The sequence below is a fragment of the Battus philenor genome, unplaced genomic scaffold (genome assembly GCF_028537555.1).
Source record: "Battus philenor isolate CCGP_79_NKW_IND1 unplaced genomic scaffold, ilBatPhil1.0.hap1 SCAF_26, whole genome shotgun sequence".
Classification (NCBI taxonomy): Eukaryota; Metazoa; Arthropoda; class Insecta; order Lepidoptera; family Papilionidae; genus Battus; species Battus philenor.
In genome coordinates, this window is record NW_027181689.1 from 8,707,951 (window position 1) to 8,725,277 (window position 17,327).

Here is a 17,327-nt window from a genome sequence, read left to right on the forward strand (position 1 = left end):
ATCCAAAATTTATTCGCGCTGATAAATTATGCGGCAATAAATTACTAAAATCGCTTTCCGTTCTTTTCGCGGCACGATTAATATTGTAAAGTTCGCATGAAATTTTCTCAGCATTCCACTGATGCCGTAATAATGTTAAGGTAGGTTTCTTTGACGAAACGCGTCAGTGAGTCTTTGTTCCGATAAATTCAGACCTTTTCGTAACTTTTGAGGTACCTATGAGGCATTTGCTGACTCTGCGGGTGCGAAGTGACCATAAGGTACCAAAATTCAAGGGCTCTTTAAGGAGCTTCGGCTCGAGCATACATACTACAATTTCATGGGATAAGGAGGTGACAGAGCTCTTGAATCGCTTCAGCGCAAGCTTCACGGTTTTCAATGAAAAAGCTCATAGGCCCCCACGGGAACTTCTAGCTAGGGTTGTCGCTCATCGAAAATACCAGTTTAGCATTCCGAAACAACGGCGCACAGGCGGGCCGGACCTCGACTTGTCCGTTTGCTATTAGCTGGCTAACATTACTGCCACTTCGGATAGCGTAGGCGCTGGAAGAAGTGGCGGAAGAAACAACAATAATGCTTTTGTTTTGAGTGATCGCGAGTTAATATTATCGACCAAATGTTACTGCTTTCCAACAGTGACGTAGCAAGCCTTTGTACCAAGTTCCAATTTCTATCAGATATTCTTTTTATTTATTTACAAAGCGGACGCGAATGTAGTACAGTATTCTATATTTTTTTTCTATCAGCTGATCATCTTACAAGTTCCAACACGTATGAATTTAATCAACACTAATTGACAATACGAAAAAATTTCTTTTTAAATTTTTTGGAACAAGTTTCATAAAAACCAATATTTGTTCATTAATATTTTTCGGTTTTTTTGTTATATATTTTAAATAATCATAGTTTTTGTTAGTTTATATATTTTAAATGCTACTAAGTACATTTTTCAGGTGAAAACGGGTTCGAAAAAAGTTAGTAATAAACTAAGCAAAACTTAAAATGACAATAATATAAATATTTAATGGATTCAGGCGTTACATTGCGGAAGTCCATCCTAAATAAGAAAGGACCAATATCTAGCCACCTCCGCACATGCAGTGGTTGTCGTGCATGAAAGTGCACCGCCCGCCAGCCCGCTCGTAAATGCGCATGCGACAGACAATGCAAACTACACAACCGCCACCGTAAACTCACTCAACACGTGTTTCACCCCTCCACGGGGCATCTTCAGGAGCCGCTACACAGATTAGTGCTAAACACCGAGTGAGCTCAGTCCGCTGTCGCTTTGTTATTTATATGTCACCTCCTCCCCACCACAACTTAATGTCACGTGATCGACCACGTGGGTATTTTTATTTTACCCTCTCTTACGCATTTGTTATATTTGAGATTTTACGTAATAGACGAGTGCCCCGACCGATTCCCCAGACAAACCTGCAATAATGGAGAGGAGGAGACATTGACCTGCTCATTAAATACAGGTCCACTACCCGCGTGTCTTATTATTTCTAGCCGTTCCAACACGTCCATACGTAATCCTTTGCTACAGGTGTGCAGCACGTCATAGGAATGACCATGGGGCAAACTATGTCCAGTCTCTAATAAATGTTTAGAAAAATGAGATCTTTCAGGGCGATCATTTCTATATGCGGAAATATGCTCCTTATAACGAATGTTGAAACTTCGACCAGTTTGGCCCACGTACACCCCTTCACACCCACCACACTTCAACCTATAAATACCCGACTTTTTGTCAACCTCTGTTTTTTCCTTGCCGTTGCAAATCGCACGCCGAATAGTGTTGTTGGTTCTGAATGAAACAGAAACGCCGTTTTTTCTTAATATTTTAGATAATTTTTCGGATATTGGTCCCAAATACACTAAACTAGACCTACAGTTTTGGACATCACGCTCAGGTGTCACTGAGTATAAAAGGCCCCTCACTCGCTGGTTCATCTTCTTCCTAATTAAACCATCCACCATTCTCCGCTCGTAGCCATTTGCAACAGCTATTGCATAAATAGTATGCTTATGTTGCTTGCGGCCTTCAATTCATATATAAATAGATTGATGACATACCCGTTAAATGTAGCAGCATATAATAAAGAACTTAATACTATTTATGCAATAGCTGTTGCAAATGGCTACGAGCGGAGAATGGTGGATGGTTTAATTAGGAAGAAGATGAACCAGCGAGTGAGGGGCCTTTTATACTCAGTGACACCTGAGCGCGATGTCCAAAACTGTAGGTCTAGTTTAGTGTATTTGGGACCAATATCCGAAAAATTATCTAAAATATTAAGAAAAAACGGCGTTTCTGTTTCATTCAGAACCAACAACACTATTCGGCGTGCGATTTGCAACGGCAAGGAAAAAACAGAGGTTGACAAAAAGTCGGGTATTTATAGGTTGAAGTGTGGTGGGTGTGAAGGGGTGTACGTGGGCCAAACTGGTCGAAGTTTCAACATTCGTTATAAGGAGCATATTTCCGCATATAGAAATGATCGCCCTGAAAGATCTCATTTTTCTAAACATTTATTAGAGACTGGACATAGTTTGCCCCATGGTCATTCCTATGACGTGCTGCACACCTGTAGCAAAGGATTACGTATGGACGTGTTGGAACGGCTAGAAATAATAAGACACGCGGGTAGTGGACCTGTATTTAATGAGCAGGTCAATGTCTCCTCCTCTCCATTATTGCAGGTTTGTCTGGGGAATCGGTCGGGGCACTCGTCTATTACGTAAAATCTCAAATATAACAAATGCGTAAGAGAGGGTAAAATAAAAATACCCACGTGGTCGATCACGTGACATTAAGTTGTGGTGGGGAGGAGGTGACATATAAATAACAAAGCGACAGCGGACTGAGCTCACTCGGTGTTTAGCACTAATCTGTGTAGCGGCTCCTGAAGATGCCCCGTGGAGGGGTGAAACACGTGTTGAGTGAGTTTACGGTGGCGGTTGTGTAGTTTGCATTGTCTGTCGCATGCGCATTTACGAGCGGGCTGGCGGGCGGTGCACTTTCATGCACGACAACCACTGCATGTGCGGAGGTGGCTAGATATTGGTCCTTTCTTATTTAATAATATAAATTTAAGTTACATTTCAATATCATAATTGACTTAACTTTGATTTCTATTTGGTAAAAGTCCTTTTGGAATCTATGATTACTGCATTAGTATTAATTATTTTATTCGTGGGTCTTAGTTGAGTGCGTTTGCTATATCGATTTACGACGATATGAACAGGACTATAAAAAAGTATTCGATTTACACTTCCTAAGTGGTCCACTCCCTCATTTTTAAGTAACAAATAATTTTACAATGTAAATCCGCCTTTAATAATCACCATATTAAATATATCTCTGAAAGGTTGTTTGTTATAGAAAGCTTTAAAATGGTGAATGCTTATATATTAACAAAAAACTTAGACTTTTTAACGTATTATCATCATATTACATATGTCTTGACGATTTCCATTCTTTATTAATGCCCCGACTCAATCGAGCGATGTTTTTTTACATTGCGAATAATTACTAGCGCCATCCAAAACTACAGAGAATTCGGACACATTATTTTACTTTTCCTTTTGAAATGCGGTAGGATAATAACTTCTAGCAGTACAAAGTCTACAGGAAAAGATAGTAAGATAGTAAAAAGTTAAGTAATGTCCCGAAAGTTATGTCGTTTCTGCGCATGTCGATATTTTATTGTCATTTGGTAGCTCATTACGTACTTCCAAAATGTTATATACTAGATGGTAAAAGGTTGTTGATAAAGAAGGTGAATATATTGTTAATTAGAAATAAAAACTTATTAAAAATTTAGTCGTGTGAATTTAACTTCAGAAAGCGACATTACTTTCGGGATCCCTTTTAGTAAACAATAGTTAATATTTAATTTTGAAAACGCTTTTTCTTATTATATTAATATTTCGTTACCACTGATTTTAAGATAGCAATATATTAATTTACATTTAACTTTAAAGCCTACACTTATAACCATTCAGCCAGTATATGTTTGTGATTAAAATAAATTAATTTTATTTTTCAACTAAATGGCAGTAGCACTAACTTCTGTAGTTAAGTCGAATGATTGGCGTGCTTTTGAATAAACCAGTTAACTCAATATAGGCGAGCGTAGTTCTCAATCAATGCATCAATACATTGACAGCTTGATGGGGCGATGGCGAAATTTAATATCGAAAACAGATTGATAAGTCAGTGGTCGTCGATTAGAATTGACGTTTATTAATAATACAAGTTGTAACTACCCACAGAGTATATTCGAAATGTTTAACATGTATAATACAGAATATAAATACCGGAAGCAAAAATATATTTCCTGCACATAGACTCGACTATATCGAGTGCGAATCTTTCTATAGGCAATGTACACGTTTTTACAATAGGTTCCAAGAAAATTAAAAAAAAAATCTATTGCAGAATTTAAAAGAAAAATACACTTTAAATGACTTCATAAAAAATAGCACACACTTCGTGTTCGCCTCGAATCTATTTTAGTATTTATTAAATATATGTTAGTGGTATTTAAAAAAAATAATCCCGTCGATTTTTGACAAGTTTTTCTCAGGCCTGAGGCATTTATCATCCAAACATGTAGAGAGGTGATAGACTCAACTTGTTATCAACAAGAGCTGTAATCATATGTTAATAAATAATAATTATTTATTCAAAATTTCAATTCACTTCAATTTATAATATAGTATTGATACTGTTCAAGCAAATATGTAGGTAAAGTTATTAAAGAAATCGGTGCATATTTGAGTTAAATCAGAAAAAAATATTTTCATAATTTTACTGTCGTAATAAATAAAAAACAATTCAGAAATGTTCAAACGATTTGTTAACGAAATAGTTTAAAATCTTATATAAAAATGAGAGAAATGATTAGTGCAAGAAATAAAACTTAACTCGTAACGCTTAAATATCATTTTCAGAAAATTGACAAATCCTACATGGATCTAAGTGTACCATAAGTTATAAGTTCCACAAGATATACATATTAGATATTCCTTTTCTTAGTTTTTAATCTAAAATTAAAAGTTTATCGTTAAATAAATCTTATTGCAGCATTAAAGAGTTTTTAATTGATAGAATTGTCGAACTTGGTTTGACTCATATATAAATATGTTTCATATTATAATGTGTACATCAAAAAATATTAGATTTTATTTAGTTTTTCACAGACTCTTCTCAGCAGATCAGCTTTTCACATAATGTTAAAATAAGCGAGAATTCAAAAGTAAATGTCTACATCAATATATTTTACGAATTACGTTTTTGAGAATATATATATTACACAGTTCAAATTAAGAGTGACAAGAGTGATTTAAATTTGTGTCACTTAACTATGCTGCCGAATTTCTGATAAGCTATTGATTAAAGGTAGCGCCAACAGTAAAAAGATAAGAATAAAAAGTCATAATATAAAGATCTCCAGTAAAACGAAAAACTTGTTAATCCACTTATATTATACATCGAGACATTGAAGCCTCTTCGGAGCTGTGGGTCGCTGGAGGAACTTAAGCACTTTATAAGAGCAGTAAAAATCGTATCGAAGGAGGTCGGACGTTATTGATGGCAGTTTTTTAACTTCGATAATTATTAGGGAACTTTGAACGCGGTTTTAGAATATGATTTTTATTATAAAAGCTTATGTTACGCTGAGATTTCCTGTCGTATTTAAGGAAGTTGTTTTACTATAGAAGAATTCGGACGCAATTGTAAATGTACCACAAAACTCCTTCGGTAGGTAAGACTCGAGAGGCAATTACCGGAACCAGGTCAAGATGGACATTTGATGGTAGGAAACAAAGAAAATTCAATGACAAAATGACTCATGCTCCTTCAGCTTAAATTACGGAAGAATAAAAAACAAAAAAAACAGCGTTTATTAAAAGATGCTTAAATATACTTAAAGACGATATCAACGTCATTTGGGTGATCTATTCCTTTTAAACAACATCTAAGTGCTTGATTTATATGAAAGTGAATGTGTTAGACGATGAGATTAATTAGAGTGTTTTCTAATTAAAGCCCCGACGTACTCTTTGGTACGAACATAAAACAGACGTTGACAGCCAAGATTGTGAGATATATTTGTAAATGAATAGGCCTTTCCTTGTATCGGACACGTGTTTTACTTATTACTTCGATAATTGATAAACTAAGTTAAATGTATATGTACACCTAACTCTTTTTTACACTATTTTGAACTAATTCGGTTCAACAATAATAAGTACACGAATTTTTTTATTACGAATCCTTAATATATTTTTTAATTCTAATTTTGACAATTCTTACAAAAACAGATACAATAACAAAATTAATTTAGAGGAATACGAAGTTGACATATCTACTAATGATAGCATTTTTGGTCCATTGATGAGTTTACATAATTGATATTTGTTCCTAAATTTAATTTTTATATTAATATGTATTGTACTTTGGATCACATTTTGACTGTACACTTTTGTAATAAAAATGAAATATTTTCATTTTATAAATATTAGGGGGACCGAAAAGTAATGTCTTTTCTGTCGAAATAGTTTTTAAGAAAAAAACTATTGATTTTTACAGCTCGGACATAGTAAATTTGTATATGATAAAAGGTAGTTTATAACGAAGGTGAATATATTGTTGATAAGAAATAAAAACTTGTTAAAAATGTAGTCGTGTGAATTTAACTTAAGAAAGCGATTACTCTCCGGTCTCACTAATACTTATGTTGTTATTGAATCCCGTTTTTTTCGACTATAGGCAATTGACATCGATGTAGCCTGATGTTAAGTAATGACGAAATCTACAATCATGCTTAGAAACCTATACACTTTTGACTTAAAGACTCCCTTGTTGTGTTTAACTGAAAACAACGCCAGAAAGTTGTTCCATATCTTAGCTGCACTTTAAAAATAGTGTCAAAACGCTTAGAGCAGATTGAATGGATTTTAACCGTGTATGGATGTTGTGAATCCGAGCGCCTTGTTGTTCGATGGAAGAGTACTTGTTTTGCACAGTATTTTAATAAAAAATATTTAGAGTTTTTTCATCTTACACGATATTTTAAAGTTATAAAACATATGACCACATATATCGTGTATTTTTTTACGATTTTTAGTACGCTTATCTAGGATCTACTGTTTTAGTAGTAGTGCTTTAGTTAATGTCACATTGTTTTACGATCGCAAACTTCTTTTATTTTAAGTTATTAACGATACATTTTTTATGAATTTCATTTAGTTTTTGTATACGCATTGAAAGAAGTTAGTTGTGGTTGTAAAGTAAAGGATATTTTGATAATAACAAAATAACAAATTATATATAGAAAAGACTTAACACGGCGATAAAACTGTCGCCAAAGCAGAGATACGTGTTCCTGCGGTCCATAAACATTCGTTCCGGTACGCATATACGAAATGGTGTCGATATACATAAGGTCTCCTAAAAGTAAAGATGTTACGACTAATTCGAAGGCATCAGATTTTTACCTGAGGAAATAAACAAATAGAACTTACAGCCGTCTCTCTAAAAATTGAAGTTTTCAGTAAATATTATTTTTAAACACATCATTACGTAAACATTGCAAATTACATTTTGTCAAGAATTATTCTCGAATTCGTTTTGTGTCAAAACATAATTTTTTTTATTTCTTATAATCCTTGTTTTTAATAAATTTACACTTTAATGTTTTATAGTTACTGATATATAAAGGTCATTTATTTGCTATCTAATTTCTTTTAAATAATGTATGATGTCTCTTCACATTTAAGATCCCATTTCGTTCTACATTTTTATTATTAACTTGCAAATTTCTTTAGTAATCTTTGTTGGAGAATCTTGTCTTCTTTTAAATCTTTAAGTGACAAACAAATAGTAAACGAATAAGTTTTCTTAATGCGTGAGTCAAAATTTAAAATTAATAAATAAACAGTTTTTTTAATCCCTTATTGCTATCCATGTCATACAGCCAGCATACTAAAACAACATTATCATTCTTTATTAATAGTTTATAATTCATGTTTTTAAGTAATATAAAAAGTAAAAAAATCTGCGTAAATGTTTATGCATGTACGTGTAAATAACAGTTAATATTTTTACCTTATAAATGTTTTGTACCATAGTTTTTACATTTTATAAACTCCTACTTTTGGTGAACAATCGCCGATGTTAAAACTTTACATAACTTCCAGAGCCTCCGAGGCTTTTATGTTGATTCTAAATTTTCATTGCAAAATTCACTCACAGTTCCCTTTTAGTATTATTAACATGGCTCCTCACTTCAAATACATTACTACGTAGTTAGAATCTAGAAACTCTAAACTATGATAAAATATTAAACAAGTTTTTATTCTGCCTTTGTCGTGGTGTAAAAAGCAGGCCTTTTCGACCTTCAGGTCCTGGGATGAACACCACAAATCGGTCGTCTGACCACCTACATGGTGGACAGACGATTCAGTTAAGTACGTCGGAAGACACTGAATGTAACCGATCTTATGGGAAATCTGAAACAGTAACTAAAATAAAACTCCTTCCGATCAGAACCGTCATAGCTTTAAGTTGTATGATGACTATAAGGGGAGTTGAAAAAGGTTCTAGTTTGTCAAATAAGGCTTTTCTAGCATTCGTCTGAGGTCGTACACAGGTAGTCATTTTCAATGGTCCGATTAATCTACATAATATTAATAAATAAGACAATGATTTTGATATTGAAACATTTTTTAATAGTTTTCCGCATCAAATGATAGTACAAACATCATTACTATCAAAACAGGAACGCTAAACGCACTTCCAGCGACTGCGCGAATAAAACTAGAATTCTTTACGAATCCTATCAAAAGGACGCAAGAAAAAGGCGAGCCTTTAAAAAGACGTATGGCAGATAGTATTTGCCGCAACGTGCCACCAAAAGAAGCGTCCGCACACTGCAGACGGCTTCATAAAGCCAAGATTTAATGACAGCGCTTGAACACTGCAAACAGAGGCGGCCAGTGCAAATGTTGACTCGCCGCAGACGCCGCGAGAACAAATACCCACTCCGGGCACAATCCGAAGCAAGTCACTTGGCTTTTGTTTAAGATCTTTAAGCTGCGGAATCGCTGCTCAATGTTGCCAGCAATCCCATACAATTTAGTTGGATTTTACAGACTCGCAACTACTCTGATGCCATTAAACTCATGTTTGCGGTAAACTTTAGCTCTTGTACAATTTGTCTCGTCGATTATAACAAATGAATGGTGAAACGTAAATGGTTGATTTTTTATCTATGCTTTTATTGCCCGTGGAAAAAAAAAATAATCTTTTCGATTTATGTTAATAACAACACTGTATCTATGTTTTTCGTAAATTAATGTAGACTAGGCCGGTAGAAAAATTGCCGTAAGCCATGTGACCTGTTTAATTCACACCCATATTAGAATTAGTTAAATTATTTGTTCTATGATTTTATTAAAGAAATTGTAACTGACAAAAAAATAACGCGTTTGGGTTTGTTGTGGGCCCTAATAAGATTAAGTCGCGTTAAGAAACTTTGTAGCTTAAGTTAAAGTATGATATATGACACTACAAATATTCCTATTTAAATAATAACGTCAACAAATGAATACTATGTCAACAAATGAATATTGAAGTAATTCTTAATTACTGGCACAACTTGAACCAAGCAACATTTGTACCCAGGTAACTGAGGGGGACCTGTCTACATGTTCGCTCTCTCTTGATCCTCTTAGTCTATAGGTGGACGAAGCCAAGAGAATCCTTTGCTCTAGTTACGTGAAAATATCGAGAAGTAAGATGTGTTAGTTGCGTGTAAAAGCACTCTTCGACCGCTAGCACGTAGCAGAAAAGTTCACAGATCTTTCTACTCCGTGAACTTAGGACTAATGAAGCTGTGAAATCCCCTGACAGCAACAACTACAGAAACAATGCGTGCCACATAGCAATAATGAAGGAACATCTGGGGAGTACCTAAAGTGAAGGCATTTCGCTCACGTAAATAAGAAAAGGCAGTAAACGTCGACCTGTTTATACCATCATCCCTCCTCCCCCAAATTTAGTGAAATAGACGAATGTAGCAGATAATAGAAGAATGGAACCGAGGCTTCCAGAGAGCCATCAAGATCTACTACCTTGAGAAATCTAAGGTTATGCGTTCTCTACGTCTCTAGAGATGCTCTTTATGTAGCATAGAATATCCGTTTTAAAAAACATCCACATGGTATAACAACACGTAAAAATCATTTTCCATATCTGTCATGTTTTCTTTTTTAAGTTACACGCTTTTGTACTTTATTTACAATGAGATCTGTAATTTATATTGAACTTTAAGACGCACATTAATTTTTAAAGTCACTAAATGATTACAAATTTAGGTAAATATATTCTTCGTATACGTCCGGTAAAAGTAAATAAACACAAGCGTTTGTATGTTTGTTAAACTAATCGTCGTATTTGATTTGACACCTGCATGGTTTCGCCTTATTTGGCATGTTAAAAGTTTCCGATTGTATATTTTAAAAGTGCATTTTGATAATGATTTTAAAGGTGATTTTTGGTCTATAAATATTACATATTATATTACTACGTGTACAATTTGTTCAACAAGGCTGATCGTGAAACAAATAACCAGGAAGTGAACGGTATTTTGTTTTTAAAACAGAAAATAGTAATATAATTTTTATAACGCAAATGACAGCATAGAGGCCAAATACATTTTTCGATTTTCTTTTCATCAAAAAAGTTAATATTTTTGTCATTTATAAATTGTTTTGTACGTGTATACTAACATTATTTAAATTTTAAAAAAGTTTTTAAAATTTAGATTCGCCGTTATTTTTATTTATTGTACTTGTATCATCAAATATAAATACATAGCGCCATATTACATGATTTCATTTTTCAAAATAAAACACCGTCCATTATGGCCCGTGTTTTATTAATAAATAATATCTCCTCGATTTTAATAATATCTTGCTACTAATAACATAATATCACAATACCTTACCTAAACTTACCACCTTCACGCAGGAGATAGTACGTTCCATTATCCTATTAATTTACTAGCGGTTGCTTTAGCTAACCAAACCTAGCATTTGCGCCGCAATCCTATTTGAACGACCTTCATACAAACTTAGTTCCAGCAAGTCAGTCCAGTCAGTCAGCAAACCTTTAAGGTCATCATGTGTGTTATTTATAAAGAATGACACGTATCAAATATTATTGGTCAATAAAGAATCATAATTAAACGTAGCTATGCAAAATATACTGAGAGAGTGTAAAAAGGAGTTTTTACTATAACTAAGGCGGGTGACTTTTTAAATATGTAACGTTGCCAATTCTTTATGTGTCACGTGCGATATAAATATTCAACACATTATAGCCAAGTGACCTAATTTTTTTTTTTTTAATGCATATTAAAAAGTGATGTAGTTTTTTTTTATTGTTATATCTGTTCCCACGTGGATGAAGACCCAGCGTCTTTTCATTTTTTTTCTTCCTTATGCTTCAATTTTGTAAACATTTTCAGTATTGTCTCTTCCTTACTTTTGTTTACATGTTATATATAGTTCTATTATTTATTATTTATTCTCTAATGTTTTATTTACAATGTTTTCCTTATTTTTTACTTATACACTCTTCTATGTCAATATATATAGTTGGTAACATTAAATGTAGGTAACTTTATTTTTAGTCAATCCATTTTAGGTGTTTCTTATTCGTACGGAAATTATTTTATTGAGCAAAAAAAGCATATTACAATTACTCTAAAAATTAAAATCATGTGATCATTAATTAATTAATTTTGATAATGTTCGTGTGTTAACCATGTTTGTAAAAATTTATAAAACTCTGTCGTGCCTCGCAATTGGGAGAAGAAAGATCCGTATTAAATAGCGGCAACCCTCTCCCAACTGTCTGCGTTTAGGAAAAGCGAAAAAAAAAATTGTAAAAAAAACACTAGCGATTTGTATAACTATAATCAGTTGGTCTATTATCATACTCTTAATCAAATGAACAATATAAAAAGGTTCCACTCGGTTTGACAATGGAAAATAATATAGAAAAAAAAACTATACAATATACATATTACTTTGCTTCTATTTTAAAACTGTGAGACCTTTGAGACGAATTTTACTTCAGCTACTGTCGTTACTTTCAAAGCTAAAACTAATAAAATTGTAAATTTTTATTTCAGACAGTTTTACGACAGTCTTATTCTTTGTCTACAATTCAATGACTATTTTCATTTTTTTATTCAAACAATATTTCACAGCCAGTAATAAGCCTTGTTTTTGAATATTGAATGACAGATTTGCGAGATTTAAACTTTTATTCTTAAGAATAAATTTTTCACTCCTGTGGAGTTAAGGTTTTACAGCGTGGGATAAACCACAAGGCGGACATGATCTGGTTAAGATTGTCAGAAGATGGTGGAAGTAGATCGCTTCGAACCAGCCTTATTGGGAATATCTAAGGAAGCCCCTAGTAGAACTCTTACCTCTGCAATGATGATTATGATACAACGTTGAGCAACAACTTGCATTCCGACGCTGATACGACGATTTATTAGGCGACATAATTCGTGTTAATCTTTTACTAAAGACGTTAAATATTATTTTTCTTCGTAAATAAATTACCAAAGTTATTATACCCGCGCGCTTGACATACTCGAGCGGGAGGGAATTCCAAATATTTTCAAATTTCTACGGACCGGAATCCAGAAAACTCCTCGAGAGCGATACGTCAACACCACTCCAGTCCGTCCATTTCCGAAAATAAGGTAAACAAACTCGAGACACACTCGACGCAAACAAATATACTACAAGTGCCAACACACACACGACAAATCGACGCTCCGAGTTCTGAGAGGCTTAAAATAACAAATGCAAGATCACGACCCCTGCTCCCTTTGTACATAGTCAGTTCATAATTTTACTATACATGTTTGTTAATTAAAAATCTATTAGTTTCCTAATTATATAACTTAGACAAAAATATTCACACATGTATTTATTGTACTAATATTCTATTTTTAAACATAAGGATGTCTAATACTTCTTTTTATTAGCTAGAGAGAGTAGCTAGTTGAGTAGTAACTATAATTACAATCATCTAGTCTAGTATTTTCTATATTTTTATACGATGCGGAGACATGGAAGTTCAAGGCTTCAGATCACAAACGCATGGACAGCTTGCAGGATTAACAAATCCATAATTGAAGAACTGAAGATGAATAGGAAAACGAGGTTGTTAATCACTCGCCTGCGACAATGAACAAAAATCATTTTCACCGGCAAAGCCTACGTTAAGAGAACAGGGGAACATAGTCCTCTACGCTGGTCTGAGCCTGCCACTCTAAACAATGTTTCGTAGGTAGTAAACTTCGCAACGAACCGAAACACGCGGGAGGAACATCGTAAGTACACAAAAAATCACTACATGATTGAGGTCACGGCCCCCAGTATTGAGGAAACGACGGAAAAAGAAGGAAACGAGATCTAAGCAATTGTTAGTCGAGAATTTAATTTTACTGATTCCATAAAAAATATTATCCCTACATTTCCTTCATTTTCAGACCACCAAAACTTTCGTAATAACTTTGAACTTTCGCGTCCTCACTTTGCCGAATTTCTTTTTTGAAAGGTGTTCCGGATTAAAAGCTAATAAAACCTCAAATACGAAAGCATCTGCGTACAATTAGATCAAATATATTTTCACACCTCTCATATTAGAGTGAACTGAATTTTAATCTATGCGATATTGAGTTGTATCATAATCTGTTTTATCAAAACCAAGATCAGAAATGACTAGAGTATTTTGCAGATTGACGTCATATCTCTACAGTTTAAAAATTGTCCATAAATGATACTCACAATGGGGTTAACATATCATAACAAAGATAAAACCGCAAATGAAAATTTTATGCACATCTAATGTTGACAAGATTAATACATAATTAAAAAAAGCATCAACTTCTAAACTTTCAAACGTAAGAATCAATTTAAATTTTATAAATATCTAACATTCTTTTTTATCTGTGGGCTTTTTTTAATCTACGGGCGGAAGTACAAGCGATGCCGCTTGCATTACTAATTCCGATTTAACGGCAATTAAATTATTAGTTAGCGCCTTCTAACGCCCTCTGAGGTTCGGCGGGGAGGAGTGTGGCTCTCACGTCATGTCAAAACTAATTGAATTAAATTACCTCGTGTCAGACTTGAATATTTTCGCTATCTGATAATTAACTTTAATGCATAGTCGTAATCGTAAATTGAATTTTTTATTCACCCACCTAAAATTCTCTTCAATCACTCGGAAGAAACCTTTTAAAACTTTTTATAATTACAGTTCGAATTTTGTATTATAATATTTAGTTATTTGTTTTGTATATAATAATATATATGAATTGATATTACTTGTCAATTCATATATATTCTTACATAAAATACAATTTATGAGTATATAATTGCTTCAGAATTCTATTTTAGAGATATCTATTTTATATTGAAGTCTCCAAAAATGTGCTGAACCGATATTTCTGCAATTAATTGATTGCACATTATTGCAATCACGTAGTCTATGGTTGGTTTTGTGATCTGATATATTAAAAAAAATTCAATTGACTACAGGGATTTTACAGAGAAAAAGTTTTATGTAAAAAAAATATCTTCTCTTACCTCCTGAGAAGTATTTCTTTTACCCGCTTAGACAGCTTTCAGCAAATGACACCTACAACTGACAAATACGCAATATTATGTATTTAACATAGGCACCATGTTAACATCTCAGGCATTATGTTAACTGTATAATAAACATGTAAAAACATATTTATCAAATATGATGTAAAAACAAGTGTAGCGTTCTCGTAAGAACGCTTTGTATTGCTAGCCATTACTGGCCACAATACTTTTTGTTTTAAATCACTGAATTCAAATCCGCGTTCGAATTCAAATTCGAACACGGATTTGAATTTGGACGCAGTCAGTGATGTGACCGCTGTCATTGGATTTGGGTTGATTTTGAGAATCAAATACGTACACAGTTCTCCTCGACACGCTAATCATGCATACTGGTGATCTTACCTTTAAGAGTTGCGTGTTCGTGTGGTATTTTAACTCCCTCTATACGTACATAATAAGCAAATTAATTTTATTTTAAAACAAGGCAAGCAAAAAAGCGAACCAAACTCTATTTTCCGGACTTTAATTGTCAGCATGATTGATGAGAGATTATTTCATATATCAGACTATGAGTCCGACCGGAACCGCTGTACCGCGCCTTAGGTACATCTACACGGACGAACTATAATCCGTACTAAAGTATGTACCATGCTTTATTAATTAATGCAAGATCATTATCAAATAAACAGAATCAGATTTTTTTCAATGAAATTCCGCACAACATTATTAAAGAACTAAATATCAAATTAGAAACATTTTAAACACAAATTGTATCATTCACTGAACTAATATTTAAGTGACGAGAATCCTTGGCAATGATGTCGTCGACAGAAAATGTAAATTAAAAAAGTCAATATTGTTAAACTTTTGTAAAGATATGTCGTGGAGTTTCTTCTTGCTTCTTTTCTACAAGTATAACACCTTGGGAAGCAGAGTTGAATCGAATATGAACCTATTCTGCGCCAACTTCCCTATTTGCTAGATTAGGTCGGTCACTTTCTTCCGTCTATTTATCTACTCATACCTGGTTCGATTTCGTAGATAAAATTCCAAGAATTAAGCTCTACGGCTCCTTGAACGACTGTGAGATTACCAGTTAGTTCATCCACATGCTATAGCAGCCACAATAGTAAGCATTTATCAACTAATAACAGACAACGAAGTTCACACCCATTAAGCGTACTGCAAATTGATTTCTACGAGTGTTATCTAATTTGTTGACTGATAAGTTTGCCGTGTATATTGTTTACATTTACATTATTTATTTCGTAAATAATAGTCATACATAAGTATGTGATAAGACAGCAACTTTTGAAGTTGAAAAATGTGAACAATAACACGACTATTATAACATTCAATAATCACATTTATTATTATTTTTAAATAACAGCATTTACCTTTTTTGATAAAAAACACTGCATCGATTGCATTTCTTTAAATCAGAATCAATATTATTAAAATTATAATATAAGTAAATATGGAAGCTGTTATCTTCCGGGGCTTTTAAAAATCGTACTTGTAAGGCGTCAATCATCAATCCACCAGTAAATTATGAAAAACAAGATTGCATTGATGAATGGTATATAAAATAGGTAAATGAATACATAATAATATGTACGTTAAAGTTAATATCTAAAACCTATTCTTAAACAATCCTATTCTTTACTTTGTGTTTTGTTTTTATTTTTGTAGAAAGCGGCCGGCGGCGAAGGCTGTTTATGGTTCTATCACGATCTTCAGTTCGTTGACCGTAAAAAAAAAAAAATATAATTATATTATAAGCAAAGGTTAATTTCTTAAACACTGAAAAAGGCAAACTAGTAAAAAATAGTGATTTTCGTTATAGTACCTATACTTTAATTTATAGATATAAGATGGTCATCTTGTTTGTTGGTAAACATAATCGGACATTTTTTTTAAATTTTTAAATTAACGGAATACTGTTTTATTTTGTTATTAATAAAGCATACAAGGTTACAAAGTTACTTTACGGTGGTATATTTCAAGAATGAAGTTCATTTTAAGTGAACATGCGCGGTGAATACGAAGTAAACAAACTTGAACTTTCAAAAGTTTTGTATCCAACGATTTACACAATCAATGTAACTTACCTTTACAGGGCAAATAATTATTATAAAATAATCAAAGCTAAATCCCACTTTAAAAGCACAACCCACTTGATTTAATCACAACATTCCACTGTAAAAACTACTCTTGGAAAACTAGTAACTCTGCTTACACTAGTCGGAACACTTTTTTTGAGTGAAGAACAATACAAAACAGCGCAAGAATTCATAAAAAGTTCAATGAAGTTAATAGAAGTAACTTTATTAACTGTTTACTGTATTTAAAAAGAGTACGTTACTTAAAAACTTATAAAACTGTCGTAAACAATCAGAGCAACAATCGGCACGCGACGGCCATCTTCCGCCAACGCAAAGTTTAAGGTTACTCTCGCTAGAGGGATAGCAGGAATTAAACTTTGATTAAAAATTTATAGCTCAGTCCAAAAATCTTTTATTACGACATTATTCAGCATTTTCACCTACTTATATAACAATAATGGTCCTAATCATTGTTTAAAAAACGTTATGAAATACATATCATCACAACTATAATAGAAA

General features: G+C 33.2%; 1 protein-coding gene across 1 annotated transcript in view; it reads right to left on the minus strand.

The window, feature by feature from the left end:
- LOC137925170 (uncharacterized) overlaps positions 1 to 17,019 on the minus strand; it is a 612,469-nt gene extending 595,450 nt beyond the window's left edge. The window contains exon 1 of the mRNA XM_068768558.1: positions 16,815 to 17,019. The gene's annotated coding sequence lies outside the window, so the exon portion shown is untranslated. The remainder of the gene's footprint in view (positions 1 to 16,814) is intronic.
- Positions 17,020 to 17,327: the final 308 nt, after the last annotated feature.